Here is a 24,251-nt window from a genome sequence, read left to right as displayed (position 1 = left end):
ACTGTGGAATAGGAGTAAACCATGGCTCTCCAGCTGTGTTTTTGTAACTCAGATATTTACAGGTGAGGAAATGGAGTCCCAGAAAGCTTAAGTGAATTGCTGAAGTTCACCTAGAGAGGCAGATTTGACCGAGTGGCTGACAGGGTCTTGGTGCTCTGGCCAGGTGTCAGCCCTGTGCCTCTGAGGTAGGAGAGCCGAGTTCAGGACATCAGTCCCTCAGAGACCTCGCAGCTCCACATAATATCAAATAGCGAAAGCTCTCACAGAGATCTCCATCTCAGTGCTAAGACCCAGCTCTACTCAACCGGCCAGCTACAGTGCTGGACACCCTATGCCAAACAACTAACAAGACAGGAACACAACCCCACCCATTAGCAGAGAGGCTGAATAAAATCATAATAAGGTCACAGACACCCCAAAATACACCAGTGGATGCAGTCCTGCCCACCATAAAGACAAGATCCAGCCTCATCCACCAGAACACAGGCACTAGTCCCCTCCACCAGGATGCCTACACAACCTACTGAACCAACCTTACCCACTGGGGGCAGACACCAAAAACAATGGGAACTACAAACCTGCAGCCTGCGAAAAGGAAACCCCAAAAACAGTAAGTTAAGCAAAATGAGAAGACAGAGAAACACACAGCAGATGAAGAAGCAATGTAAAAACCCCCCAGACCAAACAAATGAAGAGGAAATAGGTAGTCTACCTGGAAAAGAATTAAGAGTAATGATAGTGAGGATGATCCAAAATCTTGGAAATAGAATGGAGAAAATACAAGAAACGTTGAACAAGGACCTAAAGAACTAAAGAGCAAACAAACAATGATGAGCAACACAATAAATGAAATTAAAAATTCTCTAGAAGGAGTCATTAGCAAAATAAATGAGGCAGAAGAACAGATAATTGACCTGGAAGATAAAATAGTGGAAATAACTACTGCAGAGCAGAATAAAGACTAAAGAATGAGAAGAACTGAGGACAGTTTCAGAGACATCTGGGACAACATTAAACGCACCAACATTCGAATTATAGGGGTCCCAGAAGGAGAAGAGAAAAAGAAAGGGTCTGAGAAAATATTTGAAGCGATTATAGTTGAAAACTTCCCTAATATGGGAAAGGAAATAGTCAATCAAGTCCAGGAAGTGCAGAGAGTCCAATACAGGATAAATCCAGTGAGAAACACATCAAGACACATATTAAACTATCAAAAATTATATACAAAGAAAAAATATTAAAAGCAGCAAGGGAAAAGCAACAAATAACATACAAGGGAATCCCCATAAGTTTCACAGCTGATCATTCAGCATAAACTCTGCAAGCCAGAAGAGAGTGGCAAGACATATTTAAAGTGATGAAAGGGAAAAACCTACAACCACGATTACTCTACCCAGCAAGGATCTCATTCAGATTCGACAGGGAAATTAAAATATTTACAGACAAGCAAAAGCTAAGAGAATTCAGCACCAGCAAGCCAACTTTACAAAAAATGCTAAACGAACTTCTCTAGGCAGGAAACATAAGAGAAGGAAAAGACCTACAATAACAAACCCAAAACAATTAAGAAGATGATAATACGAACATACATATTGATAATTACCTTAAATGTAAATGGATTAAATGCTTCCACCAAAAGACACAGACTGGCTGAATGGATACAAAAACAAGACCCATATATATGCTGTCTACAAGAGACCCACTTCAGACCTAGGGACACATACAGACTAAAATTGAGGAGATGGGAAAAGATATTCCATGCAAATGGAAATCAAAAGAAAGCTAGAGTAGCAATTCTCATATCAGACAAAATATACTTTAAAATAAAGAATGTTACAAGATACAAAGGAGGACACTACATAATGATCAAGGGATCAATCCAAGAAGAAGATATAACAATTGTAAATATTTATGGACCCAACGTAGGAGCACCTCAATACATAAGGCAAATGCTAACAGCCATAAAAGGGGCAATCGACAGTAACACAATCATAGTAGGGGACTTTAACACCCCACTTTCACCAATGGACAGATCATCCAAAATGAAAATAAATAAGAAACACAAGCTTTAAATGATACATTAAACAATATGAACTTATTTATATTTATAGGACATTCCATCCAAAAACAACTGAATATACTTTCTTCTCAAGTGCTTATGGAAAATTCTCCAGGATAGATCATATCTTGGGTCAAGAATCAAGGTTTGGTAAATTTAAGAAAACTGAAATCGTATCAAGTATCTTTTCCAACCACAATGCTATGAGACTAGATATCAATAACAGGAAAAAAATATGTAAAAATACAAACACATGGAGGCTAAACAGTACACTACTTAATAACCAAGAGATCACTGAAAAAATAGAAGAGGAAATCAAAAAATACCTAGAAACAAATGACAAAGAAAACATGATGACCCAAAACCTATGGGATCCAGGAAATGCAGTTCTAAGAGGGAAGTTTATAACAATACTATCCTACCTCAAGAAAAAAGAAACATCTCAAAAAACAACCAAACCTTACACCTAAAGCATTTAGAGAAAGAAGAACAAAAAACACTCCAAAGTTAGCAGAAGGAAAAAAATCATAAAGATCAGATCAGAAAGAAATGAAAATAAAATGAAGGAAACGATACCAAAGATCAGTAAAACTAAAGGCTGGTTCTTTGAGAAGATAAACAAAATTGATAAACCACTAGCGAGACTCATCAAGGAAAAATGAGAGAAGACTCAAATCAATATAATTAGAAATGAAAAAGGAGAAGTAACAACTGACACTACAGAAATACAAAGGATTATGAGAGATTACTACAAGAAACTCTGTGCCAATAAAATGGACAGCCTGGAAGAAATGGACAAATTCTTAGAAAAGCACAACCTCCCGAGATTGAACCAGGAAGAAATAGAAAATATGAACAGACCAATCACAAACACTGAAATTGAAACTCTGATTAAAAATCTTCCAACAAACAAAAGCCCAGGACCAGATGGATTCACAGGAGATTTCTGTCAAACATTTAGAGATGAGCTAACACATATCCTTCTCCAACTCTTCCACAATATAGCAGAGGGAATAACACTCCCAAACTCATTCTATGAGGCCACCATCACCCTGATACCAAAACCAGACAAAGATGTCACAAAGAAAACTACAGGCTGATATCACTGTTGAACATAGATGCAAAAATCCTCAACAAAATACTAGCAAACAGAATCCAACAGCACATTATAAGAATCATACACTATGATCAAGTGGGGTTTATCCCAGGAATGCAGGGATTCTTCAGTATACGCAAATCAATCAATGTGATACAACATATTAACAAATAGAAGGAGAGAAACCATGTGATCATCTCAATAGATGCAGAAAAAGCTTTTGACAAAATTCTACACCCATATATGATAAAAACCCTCCAGAAAGTAGGCATAGAGGGAACTTACCTGAACATAATAAAGTCCATATATGACAAACCCACAGCCAACGTCTTTGTTAATGGTGGAAAACTGAAACCATTTCCTCTAAGATCAGGAAAAAGACAAGGTTGTCCAATCTCACCACTATTATTCAACATAGTTTTGGAAGTTTTAGCCACAGCAGTCAGAGAAAAAAAAGAAATAAAAGGAATCCAAATCAGAAAAGAAGTAAAGCCCTCACTGTTTGCAGATGATGTGATATTATACATAGAGAATCCTAAAGATGCTACCAGAAAACTACTAGAGCTAATCAACGAATTTGGTAAAGTAGCAGGATAAAAAATTAATGCACAGAGAGCTCTTGCATTCCTATACAATAATTATGAAAAATCTGAAATAGGAATTAAGGAATCACTCCCATTTACCATTGCAACAAAAAGAATAAAATACCTAGGAATAAACCTACCTAAGGAGACAAAAGACCTGTATGCAGAAAACTATGACACTAATGAAAGAAATTAAAGATGACACAAACAGATGGAGAGATATCCCATGTTCTTGGATTGGAAGCATCAACATTGTGAAAAAGACTAAACTACCCAAAGCAATCTACAGATTCAGTGCAATCCCTATCAAACTACCAATGGCATTTTTCACAGAACTAGAAAGAGAAATTTCACAATTTGTATGGAAACACAAAAGACCCTGAATAGCCAAAGCAATCTTGAGAAAGAAGAACAGAGCTGGAGAAATCAGGCTCCCAGACTTCAGACTATACTACAAAGCTACAGTAATCAAGACAGTATGGTACTGGCTCAAAAACAAAATATAGATCAATGGAACAGGATAGAAAGCCCAGAGATAAACCCACACACATATGGTCACCTTATCTTTGATAAAGTAGGCTAGAATATACAGTGGAGAAAAGTCAGCCTCTTCAGTAATTGGTGCTGGGAAACTGCACAGCTACATGTAAAAGAATGAAATTACAGCGCTCCCTAACACCATACACAAAAATAAACTCAAAATAGATTAAAGACCTGAGTGTAAGGCCAGAAACTATAAAACTCTTAGAGGAAAACATAGGCAGAACACTCTATGACAAAAATTACAGCAAGATCCTTTTTGGGCCACCTCTTAGAGAAATGGGAATAAAAATAAATGGGCCCTAATGAAATTTAAAAGCTTTTGCACAGCAAAGGAAACCATAAACAAGATGAAAAGAGAACCCTCAGAATGGGAGAAAATATTTGCAAATGAAGCAACTGACAAAGGATTAATCTGCAAAATATACAAGCAGCTCATGTAGCTCAATATCAAAAAAACAAACAACACAGTCCAAAAATGGGCAGAAGACCTAAATAGACATTTTTCCGAAGAAGATATATAGATTGCCAACAAGCCCATGAAGGTATGCTCAACATCACTAATCAGTAGAGAAATGCAAATCAAAACGACAATGAGTTACCACCTCACACCAGTACAAATGGCCATCAGCGAAAAATCTACAAACAATAAATTCTAGAGAGGGTGTGGAGAAAAGGGAACCCTCTTGCACTGTTGGTGGGAATGTAAATTGATACAGCCACTATGCAGAACAGTATGGAGGTTCCTTAAAAAACTAAAAATAGAACTACCATATGACCCAGCAATCCCTCTGCTGGGCATATACCCTGAGAAAACCATAATTCAAAAAGAGTTATGCACCACAATGTTCACTGCAGCTGTATTTACAATAGCCAGGACATGGAAGCAACCTAAGTGTCCATCGACAGATGAATGGATAAAGAAGATGTGGCTCATATATACAATGGAATATTACTCAGCCATAGAAAGAAATGAAATTGAGTTATTTGTAGTGAGGTGGATGGACCTAGAGTCTGTCATACAGAGTGAAGTAAGTCAGAAAGAGAAAAAGAAATACCGTATGCTAACACATATAACACATCTAAAAAAAAAATGTTCTGAAGAACCTAGGGGCAGGACAGGAACAAAGATGCAGATGTAGAGAATGGACTTGAGGACATGGGGAGAGGGTAGGGTAAGCTGGGATGAAGTGAGAGAGTGGCATGGACATATATACACTCCCAAATGTAAAACAGATAGCTAGTGGGAAGCAGCCGCATAGCACAGGGAGATCAGCTCAGTGCTTTGTGACCACCTAACAGGATGGAATACAGTGGATGGGAGGGAGACGCAGGAGAGAGGAGATATGGGGATATATGTGTATGTATAGTTCATTCACTTTGTTGTAAAGCAGAAACTAACACACTATTGTAAAACAATTATACTCCAATAAAAATTTTTTTAAAAATTGTTAAAAAGGTAAAAAGAGAAAAATTCTTTCATGTGGAGGCTTGGAGAAACTTTTAGTTAGTGAAACCATTCTTACACCTCTAAATCCCCGTTATTCCAGAGTCATGCTCATACAGATTCACAGTGAAATCATGAACAATATTTTCCATACCAGGCATTCCCCATTTTAAGTGAAATTAACATATATTTTCTTCACAGAATTTGCATCCTATGGGTACTCTTAAAACACTAACTACCTGAGGGAATAACATTGTCATGATTAATTAGGCACATCTCAGTTTTTATATAAAAGTCAATGGAAAGAATCAGGGACTTTATTAATACCATCTGTAGCACCCCTTGGTGATAGATACAGCTCTCAAAATAATTGCATATTGTACTTACAAACCTCTCCTGTAAATTTTCCTATCTATAAATAAAACTTAGCATGCGCCTAGAAAGGACAAGGTAATAAGTCCTTTCACAGATGAAAGAAGACATGTGTCGATTTAAATCATGCAGTGTAGTTGGCAAATATAGACAGGCATAATCTGTAATGTAAGTCAGTTTACAGTATTTCTTCTGTTTACCCTTTAACAAATAATATACCATCTAGAGTATTTGAAATATCATCTTCTAAATAAACATATCATTTTGTTCTGTGCTCTACTGGTTGGTTATAAATTGCCCACTCATAGTCACATGTTAACTTCAGAATCTCTTTACTGTGTAGTATTTTCTACTACTTCCAATGAAGGCAGAGCATGTTTTCAGAGGTCTCCTCACACCATTATACAGCCAGAAACCTAAATTATGCTTAAATCATCTGTCTATGCAAGAGGGAGAAATGCCCAATGTAGTCTTTAAAATGTATGCTTATATAAACCTCCTGAAAATACAGATTTTTGTCTTTATCATTTTGACATCAACCTAACACTAAATGCAGTGCATATAAATATAGGAAGTCCAATTATTTGAGTTTACTTTTGAGAAGAAAAATTACCTCTTCAAAGACTAAAGACAAGAAATGAATCTTTTCTGTGTCTAGGAACTGTAGACGTATACATATAAATGGTGCCATGAAATACTTCATCAGGAATGCCGACGATCTGTCAATAGAAAAATTGTTGAACGAAAAGAATCTTGACATTTAACGTTTGCTCTCTATACCTCATAAGTGTTATATTTTAATAAACCATAGATTTAAAACTCTTGTAGGCATATTTATTTTCCAAAGATGTTGAGCCAGACATATTTGTAAGCTAAATAAGGAAGTGAGAAAAAAATAAGGTGATTTGGTACTGCTCATGCACATATTTTCAAATAGGCAATAATCACTGAAATGATGGAATTAAATGCCTCAATTGAAAAGAGTGTCTTATACTTGATTTGCTAAAACAATAAGAATACTCATTCTTCAAGTACGTTAAAAAGGTCACTAGTCTCTGTAAAGCAGTGTTGCTGCAGTTTCCTTTCAGTTGTTCTACCTTTCCTCGTTAATGCATATCATATACAATTGGGGTTGCAGGTTAAGCCATCAGTGGATTGTTTTCTTACCTGCTACCTTTTAAATGTCCTCGGTCAATCTCCTGTTTCTTGGAGACCACAAAATATATATATTTTTTTGCAATAATAGGCTCCTTAGGACTTTGAAGTGGAAATCCTGTCAGAGGCAGCTTGAAAACATAGCAATGGTAGCACTCCCATACCCGGCACAGGTCAGAGTTCTGCTCTATGGAGAGAGTAGTCCAAACCCAGATGCAGAAAGAAGTCCTAGCCCTTTTAACAGTGCACAAAGTACCTTTCCTCCCTGGTTCCCCCCTCCTCTCTAAGAACTGGGTCTATCAACTCCTACTTGTGTGCATGGAGTACTGTGCACCAGGGACCCACACATCACAGGAATTGTCTTAGTAAATATAGTTTATTTGCGATGGTGGTGGGAAGACTCTTTCAGAGGCTATGTAGTCATGTGTTAACAGTTCTGGATCAACCTGTTTGAGATTATCTATGTCTTATTTGCTACTCTACTTGTGTTCTAAATACATATACGTATGAAACTTGACCCATGGTATTTTTTGGTTTGCTTTGGGAACATTAATGAATTTCTCAGGGTAACCGTAGATTTGGAAAGGACTAAGAGTCCAAGTCATGGTCTGTTGTTATCTGCGCTTATCTACTAGAGAAAGCAAAGTGTGTGAAATGAGGACACCTACACACAATACCCCAGCCCTTAGAGTTCTTCATAAGCATTTAGTTCAAATTTGGTTAAAAGTTTAAGATAGTGATCATTTTGGGCTTCCCTGATGGCGCAGTGATTGAACGTCCGTCTGCCGATGCAGGGGACATGGGTTCATGCCCCGGTCCGGGAAGATCCCACATGCCGCGGAGCGGCTTGGCCTGTGAGTCATGGCCGCTGAGCCTGCGCGTCCGGAGCCTGTGTTCCGCAACGGGAGAGGCCCCAACAGTGGGAGGCCCGCATACTGCAAAAAAAAAAAAAAAAAAAAAAGATAGTGATCATTTAATTAAGAAAAGTCCAAGTAGGGTCTTTGGGGTATTACTGGTAAAAGACACTGCTTTAAAAGCATAGTCAGTGGTTTTCACTGGTAATGAAATGGCCTAATATAACCACCTGAGGAGAAAATAGTGAGAATGTCTTTCTGGTAATGTAGTCAATAAAATTAGAGGTCTGATTAATACCTCAGGCAATAATATTCACTAATAGGCATGAGCATAATGCCAGACAGATAGGATAGTCAAAATCTCCCCATATCTTTAAGCAAACTTTGAGACAGTTTTTTCACAGCGGCGAACGCACAGGCTCTGGAATCAAGCTGTCTGGATTTTTATTCCAATATAAGATACTTCACCTCTTTGCTTTCACTTTCTTCTTTTATGTAATGGGCATTATAATTTACAAACATGAAATGGTCAACGTGAGGATTCATATTGTAATCCCATATAATTTTATATGTAACATGTTGCCAGGACATAGGCAAGTGCTCAGTAAATTCTACATAATAATGATAATAACCATGACCACAACAATTATAATGTCTATTATCTGAATTCAACATGCAGGCATCTAGGTTGAAAAGAAAACAAAGAGAAAAGAGAAAAAATGGCTGTGTCCTTCCTAAGTGTAAGGGTCATTATAACGACAATAAAAATGGAAGGACATTTATGTGACAATTGGAATCTAATCTAATAAAGAATGCTTGAAATCATGACTATCTGGGATTTATCATCGTGGAATCTTTATCCTACCTGCTTAAAAAATGTTTTGCTTGTTTGTTTGATCTTTTCATTTGCATACAATTTGAAAATAAATATACCTGGACTAGTTAGAATTACTTGAAGACTTTCCCTTCTGTCCAAGATGGAATAACAGGGATCAGATTTATCCTCCCTCCTAAAATGAAGAAAAACATTGATCTTTGAGAGTAGGAACAAAGAATGTGAGCCCCACCACTGCCACAATTTACTGTCCTTAGAGAGTTTCCAAGCTGAAAAAACAAAAACAAAGATCTAAATAAATGAAGAGAAATGCCATGTTTATGGATTAGAAGACAACACAGTAAAGATGTCAGTTCCTTCAAGTCAATGTATATGTTTAATACAATTCCTATAAAAATATTAGGAATATTTTTGGTACATATTGACATGATTTTTCTAAAATTTATATTGGAGAAAATTAGCTAGAATATCAAGAATAATTTTGAAATAGGAAAATAGTGTGAAGAATCAGTCTGCCTGATTTCAAGACCTATTATAAAGGTAAAGTAATCAAATGTGTGCTATTGGCACACAGTTATACACATAGCTCGGTGGAACAGAGTAGTGAACCCAGAAATAGACTTACACGAATACGTCCAGCTGATTTTTTATAAAGGTGCAAGAGCAATGCAATGAAGGAGAACTAGCCTTTCGATAAATGGATTTGGAGCAATTGGACATCCATGGGAGGAGAGGTGAGAACTTTGACCTAAGTCTCATATCTTATACAAAAATTAATTGAAATGGATATGAACTTAACGTAAATCATAAAATGATAAAACTTTGAGAAAAAAAATTTTTTTAATTTGGGATCTAGGATCTGGCAAAGAGTTCTAGACCTGATACCAAATGGACAATCCGTTAAAGGAAAAAATGATAATTTGGACTTACCAAAATTAAAAACTTTTGTTCTGCAAAAGATCATGTTTAAGAGGATGATAAAACAAGTTACAGAATGCAATAAAATATTTGTAAACCACATATCCAACAAACGACTAGTGTCTAGCATATGTAAAGAAGTCTCAAAACACAATGTTAATAAACAAATAATCCAATTAGAAAATGGGCAAAACTCAGAAAAGAAATTTTACCATAGAGGATACACAGATGACAAGAATGCTCATAACAAACAATAAAAAAATGTTGAACAGCATTGCCATTAGAGAAATGCAAATTAAAACCAGAGTGAGATATCACTCTGGCTGAAATAAAAAGTAGTGACAACACTAAATACTGGCAAGGATGTGGGGAAATGGAATCACTCATATTTCTGGTGGGATTATGAAATTATATAGCTATTCTGAATAAAAAATGACAACTTTTTTATAAAACTAAACATATATTTGCCATATAACCCAGGAATGGCACTCTTGGTCATTTATGTCCAAACATAAACATGTACAAAATGTGTATAGCAGCTTTATTCTTTTTTTTTTTTTTTTTTTTTTTTGCGGTACGTGGGCCTCTCACTGCCATGGCCTCTCCCGTTGCAGAGCACAGGCTCCGGATGCGCAGGCTCAGCGGCCATGGCTCACGGGCCCAGCCGCTCCGCGGCATGTGGGATCTTCCCGGACCGGGGCACGAACCCGTGTTCCCTGCATCGGCAGGTGGACTCCCAACCACTGCGCCACCAGGGAAGCCCAGCAGCTTTATTCTTGAAGTCCTGAACTGGAAACAAGCCAGCTCCCCCTCAGCAGTTTATAAACAAATGGTGGTACATTCATGCCATGGAATACAACCAAAGCAATAAAAATGACAAACAATTGATACATACAGCAACCTGAATGAATCTCCAGAGAATAATGCTGAGTGGAAAAAAAAGCCAATTTCGAAGGGATGCACATGGCATAATTTTATTTATATAATATGTTGAAATGACAAAACTATAGAAATGGAGACCAGATTAGGGTCTGATAGTGGTAAAGGAGATCATGGGCACAGGACGGAAATATGTGCAGGTATAAAAGGGCAATCCGAAGATCCTTCTTCTGTAAGATGTTACCATTGGGGAAAATTGGGCAAAAGTAGCTCAGAATTTCTATTATTTCTTATACTTACATGTGAATCTAAAATTATTTCAAAATAAAATTTAATTGAAAAATAAATAGCAATATGAATATTTTACAAATCAATACACAAGTTTCAAAGTTTATTGAAATATTCTCTAACATGGAAAAATAAATAAATAGATACTGTACTTAGTGAATGTATTTCATTCAAAATTTATTAATTGATCCTATACTGACAATGAATAAATTTCATCAGTTTAAAAATGCCAAAAATGTTGTAAATTTTATAAGAAATATGAAGATAAATGTATACTTCAAACATTCAAAAGTTAGAATTACATAGAATAAAAAGTGAACATTTTCTCTCTTTCATTCCCATTATCCCGAACTCCCCTCCTTACATATAACTAACTACTTAAAGGAAAGGTTTAGTATATATATTTGGGGGGGAGGGGATTAGGGAAGATTTTGCCATGGCATTTCTATATTTAGCTCTTCTCTATGATTTGTTTCTATTCAATGTATATTTTAAAGGTCTTTTTAATTCATCTTATATAAAGCTACTGTACTGTGTATACAATTCCATTGTATGAATATATACTAGAACAAGGGTCCCCACCCCCCGGGCCTGTTAGGAACCGGGCCGCACAGCAGGAGGTGAGTGGCGGGCGAGTGAGCGAAGCTTCATCTGCGCTCCCCGTTGCTCCCCTTACCGCCTGAACCGTCCCCGCCGCCATGCCGTACGTGAAAAAATTGTCTTCCACAAAACTGGTCCCTCGTGCCAAAAATGTTGGGGACTGCTGTACTAGAATTTAATCATGGCCCTACTTTAAGACATATGTGTGGTTTTCTCTTATTTAATAGTAATAAAATTCTAGAATAATTTGGCAATATCCATGCATGTATGGCAATCTGAGCACATGCATGAGATTCCAGAAAGAAATTTTTGGATCTAAACACATGCACTTTTTTTTTTTTTTTTGACATTGTTATTTACTGTATAGCTCTCCCAAAATGTTTCCCAGCTATGCCAGCTCAGGTGTTTCTCTCAGCTTCATATTCATTCTTTTATAGGCTATCCTCCCTACGGATGGGGTTAAACATCTTCAAATACATTAGGCTGACTGGAAAACAGAAGGAGGGGGAAATCTGGAACTTGTGGACTTCTGTCCAGGAGTTGCAGGAACTTCTTAATATTTTCATGAAACGTTCCCCTCTCCTTTCATTGTTCCTCCAGGGATTCCCACTTTCTCACTTTTGCTCTTCTGGTCTTTCCAGTGCCTTTGTAAGAAGTTGCTACTTTTGAAAATGTAGGTGAAATAAGTACTTTTTCATATATGCAAAAGCTGACAGTAGAGTTGCACTACAAGAAAAGTTTAAAACTTATTCTTTTAAAAAATCAAAATTGTTTGGATGAAAATATACCTAAACTCATGTAGAGAGAGAAGGGATAGTATTTAGAAAGTGCCTGAAATATGATAGTGGCTTCAAAGAGAGCTAAGCTTCCAAGAAGCCAATGGGGAGAAATTGGGAGTGAGAACAGATTAAGGTATGATTTAACATCAAGCTTGAGTCTTTTTCCGGAAAGAAAATAAGTGTTATATACTTTTCTCTCAAAATCAGTGTAGTGCCACATGGGGTAAGGGTTTGTATGCTAATTAGGAAACGCTGCTTTCTATCAAGGAGTGCAGCCCTCAGCCCGAGCATCTGTTGACCACCATCAGAAGAGGTGAGCTGAGTAAACACCTCTGCTACCATCAGAGTTGTTGTTGAAGGCTTTGGGGGTTATGTTAGGCACTTTATTAAGTATAAATCCTTTGTTTAATGTGGCTTTTACTTTAAGTATGGAGCTTTCTCTCTAGGATAACAGTTTCCAATTTCAGGGGTCAAATTAAACAAAGGCATGCTTATTTGCGGGGCATAAGGGCTGTGAAAGCCTTTTCTCTATGTGAAAACCACCAAGAGTATACCAACTTCAAGAGTGGGTCTGATTTCTTGAGGCTAATAGAGAAGCAAGACTTAAATTCTTCAGTTGAAAGCCAAGTTCCACTTTTATTTTACTGAACTAACCTGTCTGCATTATCCTCAGCCTTGTGGAAAGCAGAGCTGGGATTAGAAAGAAGGCTTTCTTAAAGCAGCCTTATCGGGCTTCCCTGGTGGCGCAGTGGTTGAGAGTCTGCCTGCCAATGCAGGGGACACGGGTTTGAGTCCTGGTCCGGGAAGATCCCACATGCCGCAGAGCAGCTGGGCCCGTGAGCCACGGCTACTGAGCCTGCGCATCTGGAGCCTGTGCTCCGCAACAAGACAGGCCGCGACAGTGAGAGGCCCGCGCACCGCGATGAAGAGTGGCCCCCGCTTGCCACAACTAGAGAAAGCCCTCGCACAGAAACGAAGACCCAACACAGCCATAAATAAATAAATAAATAAAGCAAAACTGTCAAAAAAAAAAAAAAAGAAAATATAAAATAAATAAATAAATTAATTAAATTAAATTAAAAAAAAAAACAGCCCTATCTTAAAATGCAAAGATTATTTTCTCTGGGTTAAATCAAATGAGCATTTACGGCCCATCATGTATCTCCAAGTAGAGGCTGCCTCATTGGCTCTGCTTAGTTCTCTTTCCCTCTCACCTTTCGACTTGCCTTCTGAGTCTTGAAATGACATTAGAGCTCTTTATGTTTGGAGATCAAATTAACTATTTAGCCAGGTCATTACAGTGGAGAATATAATGCTCAGAAGTAAGCATTTCACTTACAAAAATGCATGTTATCTAATGCAATAAATGGTGATAGTGTGTCTTTAGGCCCTGGTTGTTCCAGTGTTTGGGGAGATAATAAAGACTTTTCATTTTCTCCCTTAGATCATAAGTGCTGTGTTATTAGTGCTGTCTCAGCGTTAAACCAGGGTGCAAGCTGCTTATTCTTCAAAATGAAGCTTTGTTTTTTAGTTTAATTGCTTTTTCAGGAGCATTATTAACTTCCAGAAGTGGAGTAAACATTAAAGTAGCTGAAGCTGTGGTTGTATATTTGAAGCTAAAAAACACTTTTCAAAAACCAATGCAACAATCCTGTACCAGTTATCAAGAATAATATTAGGCAATATATGTATACACATACACACACGTATATGGTAATAATTATAGAAAGTAAGATCTTTTAAATACCAGGTGTGAGAACCATCTCTATTTTTCTGTTAGGTGTTTTAACATGCTGAATAAAGAATTATACTCTTATCCTGAGAGACCAGATAATGCCCAAACTCCCTGAACTTGTCAAAAATAAATCTCCATCAAACTTCATCTAGATTCAGCTTTCTGAATAGCTCTCAAATGCATCATCTTCTCATTTTCACAGACATCCAGCCTATGTCAAAACTGGGCCATTTGCCGCCCGCGAAACAGGTCTCCCCACCTTCCAATGCAATGCCAATTGCAGTATAATCAGAGCTATGTTGGTCCTATGCTATTCCCCCAGCAGGTTCATCCATCTGTATAAATTCTTGTCATTAATAAACAAAAATGCCAGTGTCCCGAATTTCACAGGCTGATTTCACTATCTTTTTGCTGCTCCTGTTTCTAGTGGAAGGTTCAGCTACTCTCTGATATGTCTCCTTTGTCCATTTAAAGTAACCTAGTCACTATATGTCTCAAATGTATTAAGTACTACTGTGGGGCAAGTTTGGAAGATTGGATTTAGGAGGTCATGGGATGGGGCATATGGATAGGCCTGAAGGACATGATGCAAAGTGCAGGGATCTTATATCACATGGTAATGCCTACCAGAGAGGATCTACTACACACACAAAAAAGATAATAAATAAAGAGAATAGGAGAACTCAGATAGTTGATGTTAGCAAGACTCTGTCCTTGGCTGCCCTGGTGCTTGTGCAATGGGCTTATGAATGGAGTAGTCATAGTGGCAAAGAACTACCCTTGGCCAGCGAATGCCTGAGATAGGCCTCACAGCATGGGTTTCCTCTTATCAAATCTGACTTATCTCCTGCTACTTAAAAGTATTCAACCTGTCAGCAAAAGAGACCCACACTGTGCCTTCCTTCAAGGAGAACAGCCAGGCACTTGGGGGAAAGTTGATGACATTGGACATCTTCTGTCCTGGGAAGAGCAATGACATCCTGACAGGTATTGACACATTCTTCATATGTGTGCCCCTCTCCTGCCCTCAGTGCCTAAGCACTATTTGAGGACTTAAGAATTTCTGACCTGCTGACATGAGATAATGTATAACTTCGCTTCGGACCAAGGAACCCAATTTAAGTCTGAAGAGGAACATCCCTGGGCACACAACTTTGAGATCCATTGTTACCACTGCAAACCACGCCGTATAGGACTTGCTGCCCTGAAGTGAGTAATGGAATTGCCTCTTAAAGATGCAGTTGAACCATCAGCCTGGTGCTGTCACTCACTGACTATACTGCCTCTTTCAGGATACAGTATATACCTTGTATTGAGAGAGATAATATGATAGGTAGAAAAACTGGTGTGAGAAACAAGATTTGAGAGTATGTGTGGCCATTCTTACCATCACTTCCACTGATCACTTGAGGTATCAGGGCTTCCTGCTCCTTCCCCAGATGTGGGCTCCATGGGTCTTGGATGTTCATGTTCCCCGAGGGAGACTGTTCCTACCAAAACACATAGAGTCCCACTCAGTTCAATGCCATATTCACCACCTGGTCACTGTGGTACAGAAGGCCAACAAAAAAAGGAATTACAATACTTGAAGTAATTATGCTGTCAGGGAGGGATATGTTTGCACTCAGGTGATACACTAATGAATCTCTTGATGTTCTTAACCCAAATTTACTTTAAATGGGCAAGCATAGCAACTGTAGCCTGATAAGGGCATAGTAACCTGGATCTCAGGCCCCTTAGGGATGAGAGTCTGGTATTCCACCTTGAAAGCCATCTAGACCAGTAGAAGTGCTAACCAAGGAGGAGGAAGAGAAAGTAGAGAGGTCATAGGAAAAGGGGATGATGTATCAGTTTATAGCTTTGGGACCACTGCAGGAACAGAGGAGTATTTCCACCATCAGTCTTTTGTATATTTCTCCCAAAACTGTGAACAACCAGAACCATGCCTGGATGAAATACACTTAATGGAGAAGCAAGGGATCTAGTAGTGAGAGGATGCTCTCATAGAGACTCTTTGTGCCTGTCTAGGATCAATATGGGCGAGGGTACCCTTGCCCCAACTGCTGTGTGTGGTCACTGTTCATTGTTGACATCTCACAACTGCACCTTTTTTCTTTTTAATAAATTTATTTATTTATTTATTTTTGTCTGCATTGGGTCTTCATTGCTGCGTGCGGGCTCTCTCTAGTTGTGGCGAGTGGGGGCGGCTCTTCATTGCAGTGTGCAGGCTTCTCACTGTGGTGGTTTCTCTTGTTGCAGAGCACGAGCTCTAGGCATGCGGGCTTCAGTAATTGTGGTATGTCAGCTCGGTAGTTGTGGCTCGCAGGCTCTAGAGCACGGGCTCAGTAGTTGTGGCGCATGGGCTTAGTTGCTCAGTGGCATGTGGGATCTTCCTGGACCAGGGCTCGAACCCGTGTCCCCTGCATTGGCAGGTGAATTCTTAACCACTGTGCCACCAGGGAAGCCCCCTGCACCTTCTTTCAAGAATTCCTCTTGGGAAATCACTAGGAAGTGCCTGAGAGTCTGTGTCCTTTCCTGAAGTAGCTTGCATCCAATAATTGAGTGATACTGAACAAAACTCCAGGTAATTCAAAACTGTGGAACCATTTAGACTTAAGAGCTTGCCATGGAATCAGGCTGACACTAGACTCCAGATGATCCTACATATTTCCTTTAGCTTCTTCTCCTGCTCTACACTGCTTTTCTCACTTCTTATAGATTTCTCCATAGAATAATCCCTCAATAAATGATTTTCATAAGAATTCCTGCCTTAGGCTCTACTTTCAAGGAAATTGGTCTAAGACACCTCATCTTTACAATACTGAGTATTTTTTTTTTTCTTTGCTGTACGCGGGCCTCTCACTGTTGTGGCCTCTCCCGTTGCGGAGCACAGGCTCCGGATGCGCAGGCTCAGTGGCCATGGCTCACGGGCCCAGCCGCTCCGTGGCATATGGGATCCTCCCGGACCGGGGCACGAACCCGTATCCCCTGCATCGGCAGGCGGACTCTCAAGCACTGCGCCACCAGGGAGGCCCAATACTGAGTATTTTAACTCATAATCATACTTTGTTGCTTACTTAAGTCACCTCACTAAATTTTCCTTGCTCCTTAGTAGTCTACATTTTGAGTACTTAATATCGAAGCCCAATCTTACATGGCCCCTGAAGGGAATTCTGGCTGTCATTGGCTCTCAACCCACAAGGTATAGATTCTAGTCCCCAGAGGAACAAGCTGACCAGGCCACCAGTGAAGAAATGAGTCTCCATGGCATTTCCCACAGCAATCTGCCTTAGTGAAGATGCAGTGCACAACCCCATTTCACAAATGTTTGACTACAAGTACAGCAGCCACAGTCGGAGTGGGATGGATATAATCAGATCCTGTGGCTCAGAAGGGTCATTCTGGGATTCCCCTCCTTTTATATTGGATGCTCCCCCTTTATATTCAATTTTTCTTCAATCAGATGAATAAAATTAGTTTTCTAAATATCATTTTATTTTCCTTGGGGGTAGAGTGAGGTTACCTCCATGGTGCACCAGGAAATTGTGCATGGATCCAAGTTACTGCCTAGGTTTTTATTCAGATATCGTTTAGTAAATCTAAAAGTGGTTGAAATACAGCAAGTAGTTCTGGAACAACTAGACAACTACATGCAAAGAAATGAATCTAGACACAGACTTCTCCTCCTTCACAAAAATTAGCTCAAAATGGATCATAAACCTAAATGTAAAATCTAAAACTATAAAATTCCTGGAAGAAAACATAGGAGAAAACCTAGATGATCTTGGGTATGGTGAAGACCAAAGGCATGATTCATGAAAGAAATACTTGACAAGCTGGACTTCATTAACATTTAAAACTTCTTCTCTGAAAAATACACTATCAAGAGAATAAGAAGGCAGGCTACAGATCAGGAGAACTTATTTGCAAAAGACATATCTGATCAAAGATTTTTATCCAAAGAACTCTTAAAGCTCAACAATAAGAAAGCAAGTAACCCGATTTAAAAATGGGCAAAAGATCTGAATGGACACTTCACCAAAGAAGATTTACAACTGACAAATAAGCAAATGAAAAGATGTTCCACATCATATGTCATTGGGGAAATGCACATTGAAACAATGAGATATCACTACACACCTATTAGAATGGCCAAAATCCAGACTACTGACAACACCAAATGCTGATGACGATGTGGAGAAACAGGAACTCTCATTTGCTTCTGGTAGGAATGCAAAATGGTACAGTCACTTTAGGAGACAATTTGGCAGCTTCTTACAAAACTAAACAAATTCTTAGTATATGATCCGGCAGTCACACTCCTTGGTATTTACCCAAGGGATTTGAAAACTTATATCCACACAAAACCTGCACATGGAATAAAGTGGTTTTATAGCCACTTTATCATAATTGCCAAAAGTTGGATGCAAACAAGAGGTCTTTCAGTAGATGAATGGATAAATAAACTGTGGTACATCCAGACAAAGGAATGTTATATAGAGCTAAAAAGAAATAAGCTATCAAGCCAAGAAAAGATATGGTGGAGACTTAAATGCATATTACTAAGCGAGAGAAGCCAATCTGAAAATGCATTGTAGTGTATGACTCCAACTGTATGACATTCCGGAAAAGGCAAAACGATTGAGTCAGTAAAAAGATTAATGATTGTCATGGGTTAGGGGAGAGGAAGGGATGAATAGGCAGAGCACAGTGAGTTTTTAGGGCAGTGAAACTATTCTGTATGATACTGTAAATAGGGATACATGTCATTATACATTTGTCAAAACCCATAGAATGTGCAGTACCAGGAGTGAACCATAATGTAAACTGTAGATCTTGAGTGATAATGACATATCAGCATAGGTTCATCAATTGTAACAAATGTACCATTTGTGCACGGGATGCCGATAGTGGGAGAAGCCATATGTGTGGGGAGGGGATATATAGAAACTCTCTGTTTTCAGCTCAATTTTGCTGTGAAACTAAAAGTACTCTGAAAATTAAAGTCTATTTAAAAAATTGAATGAAACAGTTTCAAACGATGGCATTAAAAAACCATACATTCCTTAGATATTTCTCCTTGTCTCTTTTCTATGAAAGAAAGCAAGAAGTAGGAGTCAATAAAAATCAAGATTTATATGTCAGTATAAAAATATCTTTACACTGCTATTTTAATTATAATCTTCCTTGACATAGTTATAAAACATCTCATGTATATTACATATTTATACAAACTCATTTTCAGTGCACACTTCATGGTAAAGGTGTTTTCACATACCCTAGCTTTTTAAATATTTTCAACAAATTAATTGTGGTTTCCCAGTGTCACTTAGTTCTTAGATAATAAAGGTGAGGCTCAAACTCAGGTTAACTCAGGACCCATTTCTCATGAGGAACCATGTGAAATTCAGTTCAGATATAGAATCTGTCTCAGACTCTGGCAAATAATAGGTATGCAATAAAATTTCACTGTACTTGCTGAATACATTCAACTGTCTTTCTGTTTTGACTTTCTATATTTGAGCCACAGGTGGACATTTGCTGGTAGATGAACATAATTTGGACACCTAAACTATGTTAATACATACAAATGCCTATTAAGTTGTTTAGCATTTACAAATTTCATAAATGCTAATTTTAATTAAATAATACTCTGAATGAAAATGAGTTCCCTTAGATAGCAAACGTTACAGTTCAGCTATTTTTGAATATTATATAGAAGCTTTATAAAGACTGCTTGCTAAAATGTCATATTATTTCCCAAATTGCTGGTCTGATGCCAACTAGTATGACTTGCTACCATGTGGTTCAGAAGCCTAGGGAAAATGTCAGATTCTCTCTAAATTATGCAGTTTCAATTCTGTAACTGCCTCCTTTACCTTGATACCAATTTTCTATGCCATTATGTTGAAATCATTAGAAAATGAAACGTGTTACTTAGTTTTGAAGTCTCCACTGATTTTTTAACTAAAGAAATTCCTTAATTAAAAATCTTCATTCTTTCATGCCTTCAAATGATATATTATGGGTTATTTGACACATACATTATATGGTGGAATACATGAAAAATACCTCTACCTTCACAATCTAATAGAATTATTCAGAGATTAATGTCATGAACATTTATTGAATTCCTACTATGTGTTAAAGTACAAGTGTAGCATTAGGTCTCTACTAGGTAATTGAGGAAGCTTGGGTTTATAGCCAAAGGAATATTTAAATGTCTGACTGTGGTTGTAGGAGACCACAAGGGATAGTGCAAAACCTTCACATTTATAGAAACTATGATATTTCTACCCCTGGGCCAAAAGGGATGTGGCAAAATCAGAGATCAGAAAGAGACAGTCATATCATATCTTGCGAGTCAAAATACGGTTTACACAGTTGCAATATTGGTATCACCTTGAAGCTAAATAGAAAGGAAAATTCTCAGGTCCAACCCTAAACCTAAGAATTAGAACTGCATTTTCATAAACTCCCAAGGTAATTTGTAGGCATGTTAATGTTTGAAAAATACTGGTGTATAGGATGCCCCTTTGGAAGTAGTAATCCCAGGTGACCTGGGACACAACCAACTCAAGGTGATCTCATAGGGAAATACTGGGGAATAAATATCTGACCTCACTGTCCCACTAAAGTCCTTTGACCCCTGATGGGGGTCCTCACTGGCCAAATTTAATAGGAAACAAAGAGCAAGGAGAACTGTTGTTGTGATTTATGAGGATCAGCTACCCAGGGCAGAGGATTGAAGGGGGTGAAGAAGCAAATGGACTTGGAGTGGGAGTTGGAAAAGGTCTGGTGCAACTAGGCTAAGCCCCACAGATATAAAGATGGATGGTGTGGTCCCCTGACCTCACAGTTTTTGCAAAATCATTTTTTATATCACAGTCACTCTTTTTTTTTTAATACATTTATTTATTTATTTATTTATTGGCTGCGTTAGGTCTTCATTGCTGCACGTGGGCTTTCTCTAGTTGTGGTGAGCGGGGGCTACTCTTCGTTGCAGTGCGCGGGTTTCTCATTGCAGTGGCTTCTCTTGTTGTGGAGCACGGGCTCTAGGTGTGCGGGCTTCAGTAGTTGTGGCACGTGGGCTCAGTAGTTGTGGCTCACGGGTTCTAGAGCACAGGATCAGTAGTTGTGGTGCAAGGGCTTAGTTGCTCCACGGCATGTGGGATCTTCCCGGACCAGGGCTCGAACCTGTGTCCCCTGCGTGGGCAGGCAGATTCTTAACCACTGCACCACCAGGGAAGCCCTATTACAGTCAGTCTTAATATTGAAATTGTGAACAAAGTTGATACTATTCTAATGTAATGTCCAACAGACTATTCATCTTGAAGACATTTTACATAATCCTTTGGTTCTAAGTAAAGATACTAAAAAATGTTCTGTCAGAACTAGCTGGCCTGGCTGGGATTCTCATATATATTTTTCTGTTCACCTTTACTATCAGAATCATAGCAAATTTTTCCCTTACCTTTCGGTAGTGAGTCCCTCATTACTATGTGATTTCTGATGTCCTGGATTTCCTGCTTTGTCTGAAGCCTATTATGTTAGATTTAAAATCTTACATAATTTTATCAAACGAAATTGAAAGTCTGGTAATATGGTGGCATTTCCCACTGTTTGAGTTCAAGACTAATCAGTTTCTCAAAGACTGAATTTACTAAATGAGAGCTTTGGAAAGCACAAAACGCATCCCATAGTTATCTGTGCTAGTAAATTAGAGATGGTGCTGCCCTGCTATGAAACCCTGGGGTCCCAGGCATACTGCTGCCCATAATAAAATGTGGCTTTTGTACAGACCATAAATGGTTTAGGCCAGAAGCTGAGGATGAGTGGGAATGAGATCCCAGTGAGGACTTATATAATAAGACCCTGAGCCCTCACAAGAATTGGAGCAGGTATCCGAACACCCTGTACTGCAGAAACGTAATGTTATAATAGGACATAAAAAATAACTACAGTATTATTGTGTGAGATGTATGTCAAGCACTGTGAAAAAAGCTTTATGTACATTACCTCTTATACTGCTTAAAACAATCCTATGTTATAGGGACTGTCACGCAGTCAAAGGAATCCTAGAAGGACACCAGCAGCGTCTATGAGGGACCATTCTCACTTGGCTACGTTCACTTGCTTCTCACATTATGCTTATTCCATCCAGGCACAGCTTCTTGCAAATCAGTCAATCAATCCACGTTTGTAACAAAAAAATTTTTCTTCTACAAGATGTAATCAAGTTGAATTTTTATATATTTGATTTTAGCTTTTTGGGAACATTCTTCATATAGCATCTTGTTTGAACCATAGTCTCCAATGAATATAGCCATGAAGACTAGGATCTTTATCTTACACGGTCCTTGAGTGATTAAGAAGACCCTCCAGTCCTCAGCAAATTTTCCAGTAAAAAAAATGCATTATTTCCTTTTTCTTATATCATTGTTATTCAAAAATGATTAATAGAAAGTAATATAATGTGTTAGCCACATTTAAATTTTTAAGGGCAATTCAGTACTCCTTTTCTCAGGGAGATGTTCAGGTAGAAAAAGTTTCCCTAAGATCAGTTAAACTCGTTTATAAGGTGAATGTATAGAGAACTAGTTAACTGATTAAAATATTCTATTTTACAGATAAAGCACAGAGATATTAAAGTGAGTTCAGTTTCCTCATTTGGTAAATGAAAAATTTAGCTTTACTTTTGTATTAGAATATTTTGAAGTAATATTTACTTTAGAGGTTTAACAGCATACCTTCTGGAATTGTGATTATGGAATTATACTAATTCTTTCCTCCCTGTTCTTCTCCTTCCCATTCTTACAACTTTCTGGCAGACTGGTGGTGGTGGGATATGTATGAGAATGGTTACTGAGTTAGATGGTGAAAATCATTATGTTTGGATTTTATAGAGTTGTCAGGGTTACCCTAAACACAATATCCATCATCACTGTTTCCTTGTTTTCTAATCCATTTGAATTATCAGAAAATTGAGGACTACAGAGTAAATGCATCATGTACAAGGAGTAAGGATAGGAAGTTCAGTTCACAAGTTGTTTATCCCAGAGACTTATTGTGTTTTTTTTTTCATGAATGATAGACAAAGAACAAAGATCTAGACACAAGAGGGAAAAATCCCTATATTTCCCACTAAAAACATAATAATAAAAATAGGATAATGGTTAAGAGTCTGGGTTTAATGGCTTCTGATTGTAGCTTTGCCATTTCCTAGTGATAAAACCCTGGACGTTGCACTGAAATTGTCAATACTGCCATTGTTTATATTTGAGTCTCTTGAAAACATTTGATCTTCAGGTAGTTAGTGGGCACCTTCTTTGAAGCAAACAGTAAGTATTAGTGGCGTGGCAGTGAGAAATCAAGTTCTCTGACTTATGGGAGCTACACATTTTAATGGAGGGAGATATTTTGATATTTTTAATTTTTATCTGTCAGGTGGTGATAAAGGCTACAATCAGGCTAGTCAAGAAAGACCTTTCTGATAAGGAGACACCTGAACACATCCCTCAGCACCGGTCTGGTGGCTGACAGCCTCCTCCATCTCAGGCAGTGGACGCTCATTGAATACCTTGGATGTAAAGGAACAGCAAGAAGGTAAGTTTTGCTGAAGTTCAGTACAAGCTTTCTGTATTTTTATTTGCTTAATCTGGCAACCTTACTTGGAGGCTTACCATGCAGTAAGGGCCTTGACCTCTACTCTGAGTGAGATAGGGAGCTATGAACGTATTTTTAGCGTCCTGTTTTGAAAAGATCACTCTGTGTCCTGTTGAAAGTAGTCTGTAGGTTGTTAACAACAGAAGCAGGAAAGCAAATTAGGAAACATGGAATGATGGCAAGTTTGATCAAGGTCTTGTCCTATATTTTGCAAGGGGATGTGACAAGATTTAATGACGGTTTGTCTGTGAAGTTGTGGGAAAATAAATAGAGGTGTCAAGGACAGTGTAAATTATTTTGTTTGAACAGTTGTGTCACACAGTTTTCCTCACCTAACCACTAAACGCTCTGCAGCTTTGTATGTAGTGCTAGACCTTTTGCTCCCAGGCTGGAAGACTTTGTTCTTCTTTCTCTCAATTTCCTTCTCAAAGTTTTATGGTGTGG

The 24,251-nt window shown here is 38.2% G+C and overlaps 1 long non-coding RNA gene across 2 annotated transcripts in view; it reads left to right on the top strand.

The window, feature by feature from the left end:
- The window catches only part of LOC309795675, a 796,478-nt gene that overhangs the window by 372,801 nt on the left and 399,426 nt on the right, over nt 1-24,251 (top strand). For both annotated transcript variants that reach the window (XR_014292311.1, XR_014292312.1), the window contains one exon: nt 23,589-23,747. This is a non-coding gene — a long non-coding RNA (uncharacterized lncRNA). The remainder of the gene's footprint in view (nt 1-23,588; nt 23,748-24,251) is intronic.

This window comes from Mesoplodon mirus (genome assembly GCF_964341445.2).
Source record: "Mesoplodon mirus genome assembly, chromosome: 19".
Lineage (NCBI taxonomy): Eukaryota > Metazoa > Chordata > Mammalia > Artiodactyla > Ziphiidae > Mesoplodon > Mesoplodon mirus.
The sequence above is the reverse complement of the archived record's forward strand: the minus strand, read 5'-3'. Positions and strand labels throughout refer to the sequence as shown.